This window comes from Microtus ochrogaster, chromosome 7, assembly GCF_000317375.1.
Source record: "Microtus ochrogaster isolate Prairie Vole_2 chromosome 7, MicOch1.0, whole genome shotgun sequence".
NCBI lineage: Eukaryota > Metazoa > Chordata > Mammalia > Rodentia > Cricetidae > Microtus > Microtus ochrogaster.
The window spans coordinates 24,701,020-24,716,762 of NC_022014.1; the positions used below are offsets into that span (position 1 = coordinate 24,701,020).

General features: G+C 48.4%; 1 protein-coding gene across 7 annotated transcripts in view; it reads left to right on the forward strand.

Moving 5' to 3' along the window:
• Nucleotides 1–15,743, forward strand: part of Rap1gap2 (RAP1 GTPase activating protein 2) — a 227,198-nt gene that overhangs the window by 109,004 nt on the left and 102,451 nt on the right. The window lies entirely within an intron of this gene.

Sequence of the window (15,743 nt, forward strand, 5' to 3'; positions counted from 1 at the left end):
AGTGTGCACTAGGGCCCTGAGTGCAGTGTGTGTAAGTGTGCACTAGGACCCTGAGTGCAGTGTGTGTAAGTGTGCACTAGGACACTGAGTGTAGTATGTGTAAGTGTGTACTAGGGCCCTGAGTGTAGTGTGTGTAACTGTGCACTAGGGCCCTGAGTGCAGTATGTATACGTGTGCACTAGGGCCCTGAGTGCAGTGTGTGTAAATGTGCACTAGGGCCCTGAGTGCAGTGTGTGTAAATGTGCACTAGGGCCCTGAGTGCAGTGTGTGTAAATGTGCACTAGGGCCCTGAGTGTAGTGTGTGTACATGTGCACTAGGGCCCTAAGTGCAGTGTGTGTACGTGTGCACTAGGACACTGAATATAATGTCTTGCCGTGGGCTGGAGAACAGGGAGAGGGGCAAAGAGAGCGCAGAGCTCAGGGTTGCGTGCTGCGTCGTCCTTTTGTCCGTTCTGTCCTTTCTTCCTTCAGCTCCTTCCTTCCATCCAGCATATGCAGATGCTTCAGGCCAAGCCTTCTAGTTAGAGTTCTGGATTTAAGGTGCAGTTCCTCCACTGACTAGGTGCACTCCTTTATCTAGCATTCAGCCTCTGCCGTGCCTAGGTCAGCTCCTCCCTAGATGAGAGGAAACTTCATGCTTCATTCTGATCAGCCTCCTAGAGCTATTTGGCAGAGGAGATGACCATAGTAAACATAAACACAGACACTGCAAATTGTTATGGCTTCAACCCTCCATATTCACAGGGACCACATTCCCAAATTCACTCAACCATAGATTCAAAGATTCAAAGTATTTGAAAACACACACACACAGAGACACACAGACACACAATGCATGCATGCACGCACATAATCACAGACTTACTGAGTATGTGCAGAATTTTTTCCCATGTTCCTTAAACAAAATAACAACTCCATACTTTGCCTTTGTTCAGCATTATAGGTAGAAATGTCTTAAAGTGGACTGGAGGAGTCTGGAGAGATGGCTCAGGGCACATTTGACAGATCATAACTCTAACACTAATTTCAGGGGATCTGATGCCCTCTTCTGCCATCCACACATATCAGGCATATATGTGGTTCTTAAACACACGCAGGGAAAATACCCATACACATAAAATAGTAAAAATTTAAAAAGTGATGACAGGATGTACCTGGGTTACATGAAAATGAGCAAGCAGGGTTTTTTTTTTTTTTGAGGGTTTGTAGTGTAGGAACGAACCTTGGAAGCCACAAGAAGTTGGTGAGGCAGTCCCTGCTCTGAGTGCCCACAGCCTGGTATGTAAATAAACCCAATTCTGGAAGGCTCTGCCCAGAAGGCTTCTTCATGCCTTCCCCTGGGGGCACTCATTCAGGAGCTCTTCTTTCTACAGAGAGTCTCCAGATGTTGCAAGGAGCCATGTGATTTGTGGGTGCATGCCAGAGGCCAGCAGAGCTGAGGCCATGTGCCCCTCTGGGTCCTGAAGCTGTGGCCAGCTCCTGTAGCGGGAAGAGGCTCTGTGACCCCCTCCTGTGCCTGCACTGAGTTCCTTGATTAGGGGATTAAGTTATGCCTGTTTGCTTAGATAACTTTTTGGCTCGCCTAGAAGTGGTCTCTTCCTGTCATCATTTGGTCTTGCAAACTGGGGCACAGAGTGGATCTGAGAGGGGGAGACAGAGGCCCTGGGCAGGGATCCTTCATTTTCACTGGCTCCTGCTGCCTGCGGAGGCTGCTTTCAGTGCCCCTGGGGGAGAACCCTGCCTCTAGGGCAGACCCTTCAGCCTTATTGACATTGATGTATCATCTTGTCACTTAAGTGACCAGGGCAGCTAGAAATGATTCAGCAGGAAGGCCCCACGTGGTAGTCTTTTCTCAGCCCTGATTCCCTACAGCAGGCGCTAGAGCTGTTCTCTGGGGCCTGACACTGTCCTTTGACGTGTCACTACAGAAAAACAGAAAGCAGATGTGGCGGGGCCCCTACCCCCACCTGGGCCACTTTCTTAGATGCCCCTTGATTCTCTGAAAAGAATTTTCTCTTATGAGTATGTATTTATGTTTACAACAGAATGTGAAGGTAGATGGTGGTTGGCAAGATGATTTAGCAGGTAAAGATGGCTGCTACCAAACCCGAGGACCTGTGTTTGTGTTCAGGGACCCACATGATGAATTGGAAGAACTGAATCTCATAAGGTGTCCTTTCGCTCCTGTGTGCACCATGGCACATGTATGCCTCCTCTGCAATACATAAATGAAAAAAAATTAAAAGAAAATGTAAAGATCAGAGAAATAGGATGATAGCCACCAGGGTCTTACCCTGTGAGGCAAATAATGCCTTACTTCAGTGTTTTCAATCTTCCTAACCTTTAAATACAGTTCCTCATGTTGTGGTGACTCTCAGCCATAAAATTATTTTTGTTGCTACTTCATAACTATTAATTTTGGTACCATTATGAATTGTAATGTAAATATATGAAATATGACCCTGGGTTGTTTGACTCCATGTTGAGAACCATTTTTCTACTACAAGCTACATTCTCTGCCCTTGTGATTTTGAGACAAGTCTCACTATGAAGCTCAGTCTGGTCTCAAACTCACAATCTTCCAGATGTTGGCTCTTAGCTGAAGTGCAGGAGTTATAAAATGACTTGATAGGCATTTAACAGATGAAAAAGTACCATTCGTAGGCTGTTGAGTTGGCTCAGCTGTTAAGAGCACTTGTTGCTCTTGTAGAGGACCCAGGTTTCATTTCCAGCACCCAATGGCAGCTCACCACTATCTGTATCTTCATACTTTTGTAGCCACCAGGCACCCACCTAGTGCTCACACATCGCTGCAGGCAAGACACTCATGAACATAATCATAAAGCAATTAAAAAATATTCTCTTAAAACAAGATGTTGGACGTGGTAGTGCATGTCTCTTTAATTTATCCCAGCTTACTGGAGGCCAAGGCAGATAGATTTCTGTGTGTTCCAGGCCAGCTTAGTCTGTATTAATAGTAAGACTCTATCTTGAAAAAAGGAATTAAAAAAAGAAAGATTAAGAAGGCGATTCTCACCTCAGGTGCTTTGGACATCAGGTGTATCTAGGAAGGTGTCCCCAAGGTGTTGAGCTACCCTTTCCCAACAGAGGGGTTAATGAATTACCCCCGAGCTCCAGCAGATCAGGGTAGAGGGGAGTCCACCAAAACCCATCTTCTACTGCCCTTTCAAGTCCCAGATCAGTTAGGCTCTGCGAGCTTTGGTTTCTTCTGTAAAATGGGAGACTCATTTTCTGTCTGTGCCATAGACTGTTTGAAAAGATCAAATGAAATAGTATACTCAAAGCATTTAACACAGTGGCAGGTAAATGTTAGTTGATGGGGGTTAGGGAAGGTACTCTTGTTATCTCTGCAGTTAGCTATGGAGAGGAGGAAGCTAAGGAGGGATGTGAGGTTAATAACAGTCCACATTGCCAGGGAAGGGGGTGAACTCTGCTTCATACTGTTGAGCCTGGCTGAGGTAGCGGTGGTGGGCAGACCATTTACAGAGGAGGCTAGATTCAACTTAGTTCCCTAGCTGTCAGATCTGGGAACTTCTTGTTTACTCATTCAGTACCAGACATCATGCTGGGGACAGACAGTGGGTGGGATCCCCATGGCAGACCAGCTGAAGGGCAGGGGCCTCTGGTGTGGCTTTTTGCTTGTCATCCTGAGTCTTGCTTATGCACTGGTGGTCTCATCTGCCAAACCCTTCCCTTAGCCCTCCAGCCACAGAGTATGGCAAGATCTTCCAGCAAGGCCTGTGAGCTTTCATTGTTCTTCCCTAGGAAGGAAGAGGGCAGCGCTGGAAGAGGCAGAGCTTTGCTGTCCCTGGTTTGACTCATAGGTGGTGGCTCTGAGTGTGTTATTATGCTGAGGTGACCGTCCTGGTCACTATGGGTTGAGTTTTCAGTGCTTGGTTGCCTGTCTGTAGGTGGAGCCCCTCGCCCTTGACATTTATCTTCCAGTGTTGTACCAGGGCCACAAGCAAAGAAAGGCAGATGTGAGCATGGGCCTCGTGCTCTGTCTCAGGACTGGGAAAGCTTAGGTGTCCGTCCCTCTAATCACTTGTCAATCCACTAGACCTGACATGCTCACCACGACGTGCTGAGCCATCACCATGTGACTGTTTCTGGTTCAGCCAGGGGTGGAAACCCCTAATCTAATGTCACTTGTTCAGAAGAGTTAAGATTTGGGAAATGGTTTTAGAGTGGAGTGAAGGGATGGCGTGGCCGAGACAGAGACTTCTCCACATCCAGCATAACCTCCCAGTACACCAGTCTTTTGTCTATGCACGCCATCCAATAGTCTGTGTTTACTTATTATGACAGTGTAAATATGGTTAACAAGCCATGGAACAAACTACAATTAAATTTCCTTTTGTGGGTAACTTTTTATTTTTCCTAGAATTAAGGATTAATTCGTGTTTCCAGGTCTCCAAAGTAACAAGGTTTTCCATGTGTCTTCCTGTATTTGTTTTATTATTGTGATTTAGTCTATTATAACAGTTTTTCCCCTTAAAAGCTTGAACCTATTTATTTTATTCTATGTATTTTTTTCCTAGCAAGGGACCTTATTTCTAGAACCTTCTGTCCTTGAATGAATGGTTGCTTTTTAATGATAGCCTCCCAAGAAAGGACATAAGAAGTTTTGGGAGCTATTGTTCCAAAATAGATATCTTAGAATATCATTATATACTCCCATAGTTGGTTGATAGTTAGCCAGTTAAATTTTATATAAAATAGAAAATTTTATATCCAAATCATTTCAAAAAGTTTGATATCCTTACATTCTAGAGTTGACATTGCAAAGTTTGATGATATATGTTCATATTCTTCTGCATAGATATTTATTCCCTGGAGTCACTGAATTTTTTTTATCCATGTGTCCTGAGTCTTTGGGTAGATCTTGTGTCATTCATTGTGTCATTCACTTGGACCAAGAGGCTCAGGACCCACTGGGAAACGTTCTTGCTTTGTTTCTCTGATAATATTATCCTGTTATGGTAGAATAATCATTTTGCCATGCTCATATCCTGTGGATTGGAGATTTGGCTAGGGCACATTGAAGATGCATGCTGGTGCCAGTCTCTACTTTCTTTTCTTTTCTTATTTTTTCTTTTTTGTTTTTTTTGAGACAGCATTTCTCTGTGGAGCCCTGGCCATCTTAGAACTCACTCTGTAGACTAGGTTGACTTCAAACTCAGAGATCTGCCTGCCTCTGCCTCCCAAGTGCTGGGATTCAAGGCATGCACCACCACGGCCCAGCTGCCAGACTCTTTTGACTGTATCTGGGACCTCATCTTTCTGGCTCAGGTATTGGAGGTGGCTGGGACGCTCCACTGGGGACATATGTTAGAGGCTTTGACTCTGGCTCAGTTCCCAGGTTCTCATCCTCGTGGCATCTGCTGAGCCCGAAATGACCAAGATAGTTTCTTCTTGTGCTAGGGACTAGGGTGTTTGGAACATCTGGGAACTGGCCGTGTGTCTCTCTCCATACGATCTATCTGTGTGGAGTGACACAGCAGAGAAGTCTCACCGGTCAGCCCTCATGGGCTGCCTTGCTTTTCCTAGAGTAAATGTTCCTAGAGATCGGGTGGAAGCTTCGAGAATTCTCGTGACTCAGCCATGGAAGTTAAGTAATGGTATTTCAGTTTTTCTGTCTTGGCCAGAATTGAATAACTAGGACAATTTAAACAAAGGGCATCCAAGGGCATCATTACCAAGGGACATGCCTCACCAGGAGATCAACTCGGGCCTTTTAAAAAATTATTATTACCTTTGTCTCTGGAACTCATTAGTCAAATATTAGGTCCTCTGGTATTTTCATTTTCCCTCCTTTATTCCCCCCCTGCATGTGCTAGGGCTAGGCAAATGCTCTGTACATACTACAACCTCAGGTACCCCATTATTTTACTAATTCCTAAGACCCCTTTTCTTGTACCCTGGCCATTCTATTTTTATTTCATGTGTCATGGTTACAAAATTTGTCTCGCCTCTCTGAGGCTATTAATTCCTGGTAGTTTTTGAAGGTCCCCTGTTTCCTCCCATTGCTTGTTTTCTTAGGGTTCCTCTTGTTTATTTTGACACCATGTTAGAGATTTGCTCAGGTCATCCTTGCCTTTCTCTCTGTGTCCCAGAGTGAGATACTAGGAAGCGAAGCTTAGTAGGGGAAGTTGGCTTGCTGCGTCTGGGCTTCATGCAACGTGATGGGGTGATAGCGGTTGTTAGCAGGCTGACCTAGCCCTTAAAGGAACCCAGATGCTACCTTTTCTTAATGATATTTCACTTTCCCATGGTGGGAGAGATTGGGGAACCAATCAGGCTAGTGGGGAAGTGACTGGGGGTGGGGCTCCAAAGACTTAGCCTTTCTTGTATCTCTCAATCTCTCTCCCCCTCAATTTTTGGTTCTACATATCAGGTACAGGGCCTGAGACCTTCCTGGGTTCCTCTGGGGTGAAGCATGCTCTTTTCAGTTGCATCTTTCTTAATGACACGGGTAGCCCCCATCTTGCATTCATTGGCCGTCTTCTGAGCACCCTCTCTTTCATAGCCCGGGCTTCCTCGTCCATTACATTTGTTTTAGCAATTCAGGCCTTCTCACTGATGTTTTCCAGGGGTTTGGAAGAAGTGAGATAAATGCATGTGGTCAGTCTGACATGTCCATCACAGAAGTCTGAGCTGAAGCTATCTCTGCTTCTACTTCCTAACGGAAGTGAGGGAACATACTTATCACTGTTTACAAATGATATTTCATTATGATAAATGTCATACACTCAAACTGCGTGAATCATAAAGCGAACACTCACACCCTTGCCATCCAGGTTAAGAAGTGCTCGTCAGCTAGGGAAAATGCTGATATCCTGCGCCCTTGTGACTTTGTGTGTTTATGTTTGAGTCTGAGGCTGTCTGTGACCTTGTGAGCTGGCTGCCTTTGCCTGGACCATGACGTCGTTCTCAGCTGAGGCCAGGTAGTGGCAAACAGAGGCGCGGACCACGTGAGGAAAGCTGCTCCGTTGGCAGTTTGCAAATGGTGTGGCGAGGGCTGCAGGGCACAGGTGCAGCTGGGTAGGGATGTCTTAAGTGCTGGGCAAATGGAGCTCTGGTCTAGCAGGTGACTTGCCTGCTGTGCCCTCCTTGGTACTTGGCCTCCTCACCTGTTCCCTTTGCTTTTATAGCCCCACCAGCCCTCCTGGGGCCTCCTCTCCTCTTGTGGTCCCCTCCTCTACCTCTGTGCTTCTGGAATCTGCTTCAGGTTAGGCTCCAGTGCTTTCCTTGTCCCACTGTGCCTGAAGCAATTGCCTTATCATCTGCCTTTTGCAAACTCACTTCTTTCTTGTTCGCGCATCACAGTCAAAGCAGTCATCATGCATATTTCTGAAGACAGGATCTTTTGCTGTGTAACCATCGTCTCCTCTCCCTTCAGCTTCCAGACCCTCTTAGCTTTGCCCTTTAACGTCTTAGGAATCAGATGCTTGCGTTCCCTTGGCCATGAGCAGTCTGCTCCTCCCATTTCCTTCCTCTCTCTGCCTCCAGCCTACTCCTCTGCTGCCCTGAAACTCACTTCTTGGAGACAGGCAGAACACCCAGACCCTGTTTTGGAGACCAGCCAGGTAGAGTTAAGATTGCTTAGTGCCCATGCTCACCTACTCTGCTGTCTTTAGACGCCCTTCCCTGCTCTTGTCACATTCTTCAAAGTTTTCCTTTAACTGGCTCTGTTTCGCTTTAATGGACTCGCTCTTGAAGGCAACTTTGAGCCATTACCATAAAAGGACAATCAGCATGGCCTGCTCTGAATAGGTTCCTGTAAAAGCCGGAGTGTTGCAATGCAGACTGTCCCACACCATCTCAGCAGCCAGCAGAGTTGCATGCACCCCATGCAGGGAAGCAGGGCGACATGGAGGTCCCCCTTTTGCTCGTGGTCAGGGTCATGGACTCTGGAGCCAGACAACCCTAGTTCAAGGCTTGCTCTGCTACTTTCCAGTAACATGACCATGGGCAAGTTGCTTAACATATCTGAGCCTCAGTTTCCCCATCAGCACAATGGAACCAATAATACTTCGGCCAAAGGATGTTGGTGAGTAGTTAATGAGAAGTCCTTGTGGATTGCTGGTGTCAGCCTTTGGAGGATAGCTGTCTGTCTTCCTCTCTTTTACCTTAGCTTATCTCTCAAGTAGGCTCCATGTTCCCTGGACCTCACAGTACTTTGTTATGCTTCCTCTGTGTGGGTGTAGAGTGCCACTAGGATGGTTTGTGCTTTTTGTTTCTGCCTGGATCTTCTTGGATGCTTGGAAATAATCCAGACATCCCGACTCTGCAGAGTCAGCCTGCCTTGATTGCCAAAACTCAAGCTTAGAGGGCAGGAGAGGGCACACACTGGTGCCCCCCCCCCAACTCCTGCTGTGGCAGGCAGGCCAGGCTGAGATGCGTTCCTCGTGGTGAAGGGAAAGAACAGTGGAACCGATGTCAGAGAACTGGGGTGCAAAGCCCACCTCTCACATTTCCGTGCTGTGACTTGAGGCTCTCACTGGACCCCGGGAGCTCCCGCCTGCTCGTGTGTGAGCTATAGTGCTTTAGCCAGCCCTAAAAGTTGCTTGCTCAGCAAAGGCTCACCTTCTCAGGATGGCTTGCCTGTGTGGGTACCCCACAGGCGGTGATTGGCTGCTCACAGCTGGCTCTCCGTGGCTCATTGGTCCTGTGGTGTCTTGTGCCTTCTGGCTGCTCTTTCTCTTACCCTTGTCCCAGTTTAGGGCTTCAAGGTTCTTTAGGGAAGGGCAGGGCCGTCTGTAATCAACACATCCAAAGAGATGCTGCAGCCATCTCTAACCTTGAGCAGGCTTCCCCAGGTTCCCAGATTCGGCGTTTCTTGCTACTTGAGTGTGGTTTGTAGTAGAGTCTATGCCTGGCATACCTAACTATCTCCTGTGCAACCCTGGGCCTTTCCCTCCAAAGCCCGAGCCTCTGTTGTTTGTCCACACCTTATGGGAACCTGAGGACTCCATTAGCCCCTTCTTTTCTCCCTTTACATAGGGCGCTGCTAGTCAGCAGGTGCTTTGTAAATGTCTGTCAATAAATGTGGAGAGCTTCCTGATGTATTTTCTGGGGTTGTGGCTGCTCATTTCTGGCATGTTCAGCGTATGCTGACTTCTCTTAGAAGAAGAAGGCATCTCTGTTATTCTCTAACTATATAATTAAGCTATCAGACGACATCTCCCCAGTTTCTCCCATGTGCTGCTGGTTTCTATCCTTGAACCATGGGATTGAACTGGGCTGGGGTGGGTTGCCATTTGGGAGAGATTCAGGTCACCAAAGGTCCAGCATTGTGCTATGGAGCTCTGGATGCCCTTAGACTGTATGTGAGGATGAGATAGAGCACCCGGGTCAACAGCTCTGCTATTCTGTGCTGTAGGGTTCATCAAGGGACTTCTTCCACTGTACCCTCTCATTCCAGACCTTGTGCCACTGCCTTCTCTGCACTGTTAGTTCTTCAGGGTCCTTCCCTTCTTGGACATTCACCCCAGCTTAGCCAGGCGGATCTAAATGCCCCTTGTGCATACTTATGGTATCTGTGCCCCTTTCTCTGTCTTCTCCAGGCTAGGACTGGGGCTCGCACACTCAGCCCCCTAGACTCAGGAATGCCCACATCCAAGTTACTGAGATTTTATATCTGCTCCTGCCTTGGTCTACCTCTGCGCTCTGACTGGCTTCCTGCTCCTTCTCCTGCAGACTTACTTCTGCCAGTTGGAACAACAGTGATCATCTAATGTGTTTCTGTTGTGTACACCCAGATACTGTTCTGAGGACTTTCCAAGCCTTTTTCAGAATGTCAGGGTAGGGAAACTAGCACCATTTCTGATGAGGAAGCTGACAGGCAGAGAGGGGAAATAAATTGACCACGTAGCTAGTCAGGGCTGATGCTGGGCGTCAAGTTAAGGCCTGTCAGAAACTCACACTAGTGCTCTTGAACTGCTTGCCTCCCTCACTCAGGCCTGGAGTCTGGCTTTCTAACCTATAAAGTTAGCATGAACTTTAGAAGAGTTTGCTTCTCACCCATAATGACATCGCAGCATACCCGGGTGCTAGAATGAGGACCGTGTGAGCATGCTGCTGAGTCCTGGGTCTCTGTAAGTGGCCCGGCAGGTAAGAGCTGCTGTGCTGTTTCTTCTTCTTCTTCCTCCTCCTCCTCCTTCTGCTCCTCCTCCTCCTCTTCCTCTTCTTCCTCTTCATCCTCTTCTTTTTGAGACAGTGTTTCTCTGTGTAGCCCTGACTGTCCTGAAACTTGACCAGTCTGGCCTAAACTCAGAGATCTGCCTGCCTCTGCCTCTCGAGTGCTGGGGTTACAGTCGTGTACCACCATGTCCGACTTCTGGCAGACTTCTTCGAGCATGAACTCTCAGCCTCCACTGCCTGGTCCCTGCGGTCTGTGCTCTTCCCAGCCTGTCCTGTGACCACATGACTCTCTGCTCCCATGAAGTCTAGTCCTGTAGATGGAACTGGAGTCCAGAGTCAGCGCATCCATTCTGCTCTGCAGAAGAGAGAGCAAAGACGCCAAGAGGCAGAGGGTACCATTCACCAGGACCAGAGCTCAGCCTGACTTCCCAGCCACCTCTCCCTCCTCTGTGTCTCAGGATAAATTCTCTTGGAGCATTTGATTTTGCTCAGGTTTTTAGCCCATGGTCTCTGATTTAGTTGGCTCTGTAGGGTGGGACATGTGAAAGTTAGAACTCTAACTCTTCTCCTAACGCATGACTAAGCTGCTGGTGCTTAAGAATGCTGGCTGTGGGGCAGAACAGGGCCTTCAACAGGTGACAGTAGCAAGGAAGCCCCACTCAGCGCTGTGTGTGGTCACCATGGTCACCACCTTTGCCGCAAAGCAAGGACCCACTCACCACTTGGGGCCTAGTAGACTCAAGGACAGCTGGAGAAGAAATTCAACAGCAGAACCTCCAGCCCCCTTCTGCTTGTTCCTTTTTCTAAAATTGAGATATAATTCATATGCCACGAAATTCATCCTTTGAAAGTATACGGTGTTCTCTGGGTCTCACTACACTCACAGGGCTGTGCAGTCACTATGGCAGTCGAGTTGTAGAGCGTTTTAACCACTCATGAACTGCCTTCCCTTTGCCCACCTCCTTCAACATCTTGGCAACTGCTAATTTGCATTCTGGCTTCACATGTGCCAGTTCTGGACCTCTCATGGAAAGGGAGTTATCTAGAGCAAGGGTTTGCAGCCTTCCTAATGCTGCAACCCTTTAATACATACAGTTCCTCATGTTGTGCTCACCCCCAAGCATAAAATTGTTTTTATTGCTACTTCATAACTGTAGCTTTGCTACTGTTATAAATCATAGTGTAAATATATGGTTTTTTTTTCGAGATAGGGTTTCTCTGTAGCTTTGGTGCCTCTCCCGGAACTAGCTCTTGTAGACCAGGCTGGCCTCGAACTCCCAGAGATCCACCTCCCTCTGCCTCCCGAGTGCTGGGATTAAAGGCGTGCGCCACCACCGCCTGGCTATATGTATTTTCTGATGTTCTTAGGTGACCCTTGTGAAAGGGCAGTTTGACCCTAAAGGGGTCACAAACCATGGGTTGTCCTATTTGTGTCCCTATTTGACTGGCTGTTTTCACTTACCATTGTGCTTTCAGAGTTCGTCCGTACCATAGTGTGTATCTGTGTGTCATTGCTGTTCATGGTGAAGCAATATCCCATTTTATAGACGGCGTGCATCTGGCCCATCACTCACTAGCTGGGACATTTGGGTCATTTCTCCCTTTTCCTCCCATGTCTCACGTTTTACACCCTTTTTTGTTTCCTTCTCTCGAGAAGCTAGTCAAAGCATCCAGCTGTCTGTATTCCTCTAGTTTGGCTGATGTGGAAAGCAAGTTTAAGTGCCTGAGGGGTGGCTGGGGAGCTGGGGTGCTGGGAGATGAAGGTTTGTGAGAATTCTGCTGTGGGTGGGGGAGGCCTTGCACCTGCCCCAGGGCCGTCTGTTGCTCGGTGGGTATTTTCTTGCTGTTGATTATTAACCAGTGGGTGGTTATGATCCCGGGAGCAGATCTCCAGGGGCGACGACTGTTGCTTTATTTGGGGTGATAGAAATGTTTTACAAGACGTTTACACAGCCTGGATCCTTGCTTCTCTTTCTCCACTTGGAGGCTAGCTCACCATTTGGTTTTGTTTATGGATTGATACCTTAGTTAGTTTTTTTTATTAAGTGCGCCCCAGTGCACATACCTCTTTGTGTGTGCGTGTGCACTGGTGTGCCCATATGCCACAGTGTGCAGGTGGAAGCCAGAGGACAACCTGTGGGAGTCAGTTCTTTCTTTCTACCATGTGGGGCTTGGAGACTGAACTCAGGCTTTTGTGGCTTTGCCCATTGAGCCATTATGCTGGTCCCACATCACCATTTTATGAATCATATTGTCACTACCCTAGACTAAATTTGTACAGAACTTCATATTTTTATTCCACAGCATTGCTTTTACTTCCTCAGAACAGCGCCACTCCTGTGTTTGCAGTTGAAGGCACCAAGGCAGAGAGGTGAGGTCATGTGACAGAGTAGCAGGAAGAACCGAACTTGAACCCAGGAATCCCTTGATTCTGGCTGTAGGACACTGCATAGTGGTGTGCAAAAGGCCCAGGCCTTTTGAGGGTAGAGACATGAATCCTGGATGCTGAGCTGCCGACATAGGGACCTCCCAAGGGCTCTGCCCAGCTTTGCTGCTCTTCTCTGTTTAGACTGCATTTTGGTAAAGCCAAGTGGGGTCTCTCCTGGCTGCCCTGCACCCTCCCCTCTGCCCTGAGATCTCCTAGGCTTCTAGGAGTCAGTCTCAGAGTCGAGAACGTTAGCCCATTTGGCTCTGCCGCAGCAGATATGCTGAGTGGGCAGCGCCTCCAGAACCCCCGTGACCTGACCTGCGTGTTTAGTGCCTGCGTGCCTCTGTGTTTCAGCCGAGAATAGGCTCTTCCTCCTCCTCTCTGCCTTCTCTCCATCCTTCTCTCCCCCTCTCCTCTCCTCTGCCTGTCCCTATCACCAGCACCTTCCCTTATGTGTTTCCTGGATACATACTGGGCCATATGTCCTTACAGCCTATGTTCGTGTTTGGGTCAGTGGGAGGGGCAGTTTTCAGTCTCAGAGTCACGACACTGTGGATCACAAGAATCTTGTTGCTTCTGCTAATGATTTACCTTTTGCTCTTAACCAGTGAGAGTGGTCAAGGTTATCCCTGGATAGAATCACATCAGTTTCACCTACTCCTGTGTGATGTGTTTGCCGAGCGAGAGAGAAAAGAGCAGGAACCACGCTGCGTGTGTGGCTCTCACCTTATCTTATCTTTGTGCCAGCTGGTGCCTAGGTCTGGCCTGCGGGTGACAATAGCTCACATGGAAATGTCATTGTCATGAGGGCTCGGGCAGGGCAAGGTTGGACTCAGCTGATCAGATTAGGGGGTGGGGTTGTGGTAGAAGCTGGGGTTTCACCTTCTTCATTCTGGTCTTTCAGTCACAAGGACAAGGATAGAGGTGAGAACTTGTCCCGTGTTATTTCTTTCCCAGGGCTGCTGTGACCAAGTGCTAGAATTGGCAGACATTCCTTTTCTCAGCTCTGGAAGTTGGGACTCCAACAAGATGTCAGTAGAAACATTTGCTTGATGACAGTGGGGAAGAGTCCTCCCTGTCCCTTCTAGTTCCTGGCAGCTGGTGCAGTCCTCTGCAGTCCTCCACCTGCAGCCACGTCACTCTGCCGTCTAAGTCCATTATGCCATGATGGTGACATGGGTCTCTTCTTACATGGGCACTGGGCATAGTAAAGGCCCATTTCACGGCTTCATCTTTTTTTTTTTTTAAGATTTATTTATTTATTATGTATACAACATTCCTTCCATGTATGCTTGCATGCCAGAAGAGGGCACCAGATCAATTCCCACCAACCATGTGGTTGCTGGGAATTGAACTCAGGACCTCTGGAAGAGCAGTCAGTGCTCTTAACCTCTGAGCCATCTCTCCAGCCCCTCACGACTTCATCTTGACTCAATTCCATCTGCAGAGACTCTTTCAGAGGTGCCGCAGATTGAATGTCAATATACCATTTTTTGAGGGGACACAGTTTAACTGACAATAGACACTCAGCTCTTAAATTGGAGGAAGGGAAGGAGTCAAGAGGGATGGTAAGTGTGCCTCTGTTATAGGTGCACTTGAAGTCATCTGCCTACCAAGGCCTGGCTGGAAGTTGAGCCCAGAGCAGCCTGTGTTCTCTCATGGAGGATTTGCCTCTTCTCCATTCCCTACCAGCCTCCCAACTCCCAAGGGAGCTGCCCTAATCTCTGCCTGGGGTTCCTGAGTATGGTATTTCCCACCCTTGATCAACCTTCCCCTTTCCCCTTTCTGGCTCCCATGGGACAGGCCCATCAAGAGAAGAAGAGGCTGCTTGAAAGAGGGATGAGTGGCAGTGGGCAGAGGGCAGAGGGCAGAGGGCAGAGGCCGTGCTGGGCCAGCTTCACCAGGAGGCAGGTGAGGGCAGCAGAGCTGCCATGGCTGAGTTGATACATGGGAAGTGAGGCTGGTGACTTGTGTAGAGAGGCAGACAAAGCTCCTGCGTGTGTGTGCGTGTGCACACACACAACACACACACACATTGCTGAATCTTGTCCTTTCTGGTTCTTGGGCCAATAACAGTCTGGACCAGGAGGGAGGAGACCTCTCCCACCAAGGTGCCGGGAGAAGTAAGGACGCAGGCAGATGGAGGAGAGAAAGGGAGCTGGCCAGGGTTGAGGTTAGTCCATCATGTGGATCCTGAGCCAAGCCAGATGTTCACCATCTCCCTGTCTGGCTGTTTAAAGGACAGAGCGGGTGGCTGGCTACAAGCAAAGCAAGGGGCTCTGTGGTAGACAGTACGGTGCTGTTCCTAGCTAGGTTTCTCAAGTATTAGACTGTCCTTTCCTGTGATCTGGGGAGCCAGTGTGAGACTGTATCTGGGCCCCAGGGGAGGAATTTCTCTCCAGAAAGTTGGGGAGTATGGCTCTAGGGAATGTGGGTTTCCTTCAAGGAGCAGCCTGGCTCGGGGCTGTCACTACTACTGGCAGGCCATGATCTGGGAAGAGGTACAGAGTGTTCTCTCTGATGGGGAATAGCGGGTCTTGGTCCTTTAACACAGACATGACTGCCTGTTGGGTGCTTCATGGTGGGGCCTCTGTGAGAGTAAGGCTTTTACAGCGCAGTTAGGGTCTTTGTAGGCTCTCAGGGTTGTTGCTTTGGCTATCCATTCTTCCCCTCTAGGGCACATCGGAGTCCATGGCCCATTAGGGAAATCCCTCATCTCTGCCCAGATGGCCCTGTTGCATAACTCGCTCTGGAGGTTTCTCCCAACCTAAGCAGTCTGCCTGGTGATGGGACAGCAAACAGGCTCTCTCTGGTCACCAGCAAGGGCCAGATGGGAAGTGGGGAGTGTGTGAGAGCAGCGTTTCCATGGTGACTCAACTCTGTTTAGCTGCCTCAAACCTGGTTCTATCCCATATGGACTGAAATAAGTTTTACCTGCACCTTCTATAGTAGGCAACCTTGTCCTCACAAGGGTTGGGTCTGTGGCCATGGTGTGTGTGTGTGTGTGTGTGTGTGTGTGTGTGTGTGTGCAGGCATTTTTGTGTGTGTGTGTGCATGTCCAAATGGACAGAGACGCCCAAGTGAAAATGAATTCTACATGATGACCCCTCTTCCCATCTCTCTCTGACCCTAGTCCTGTGTCTTTTAA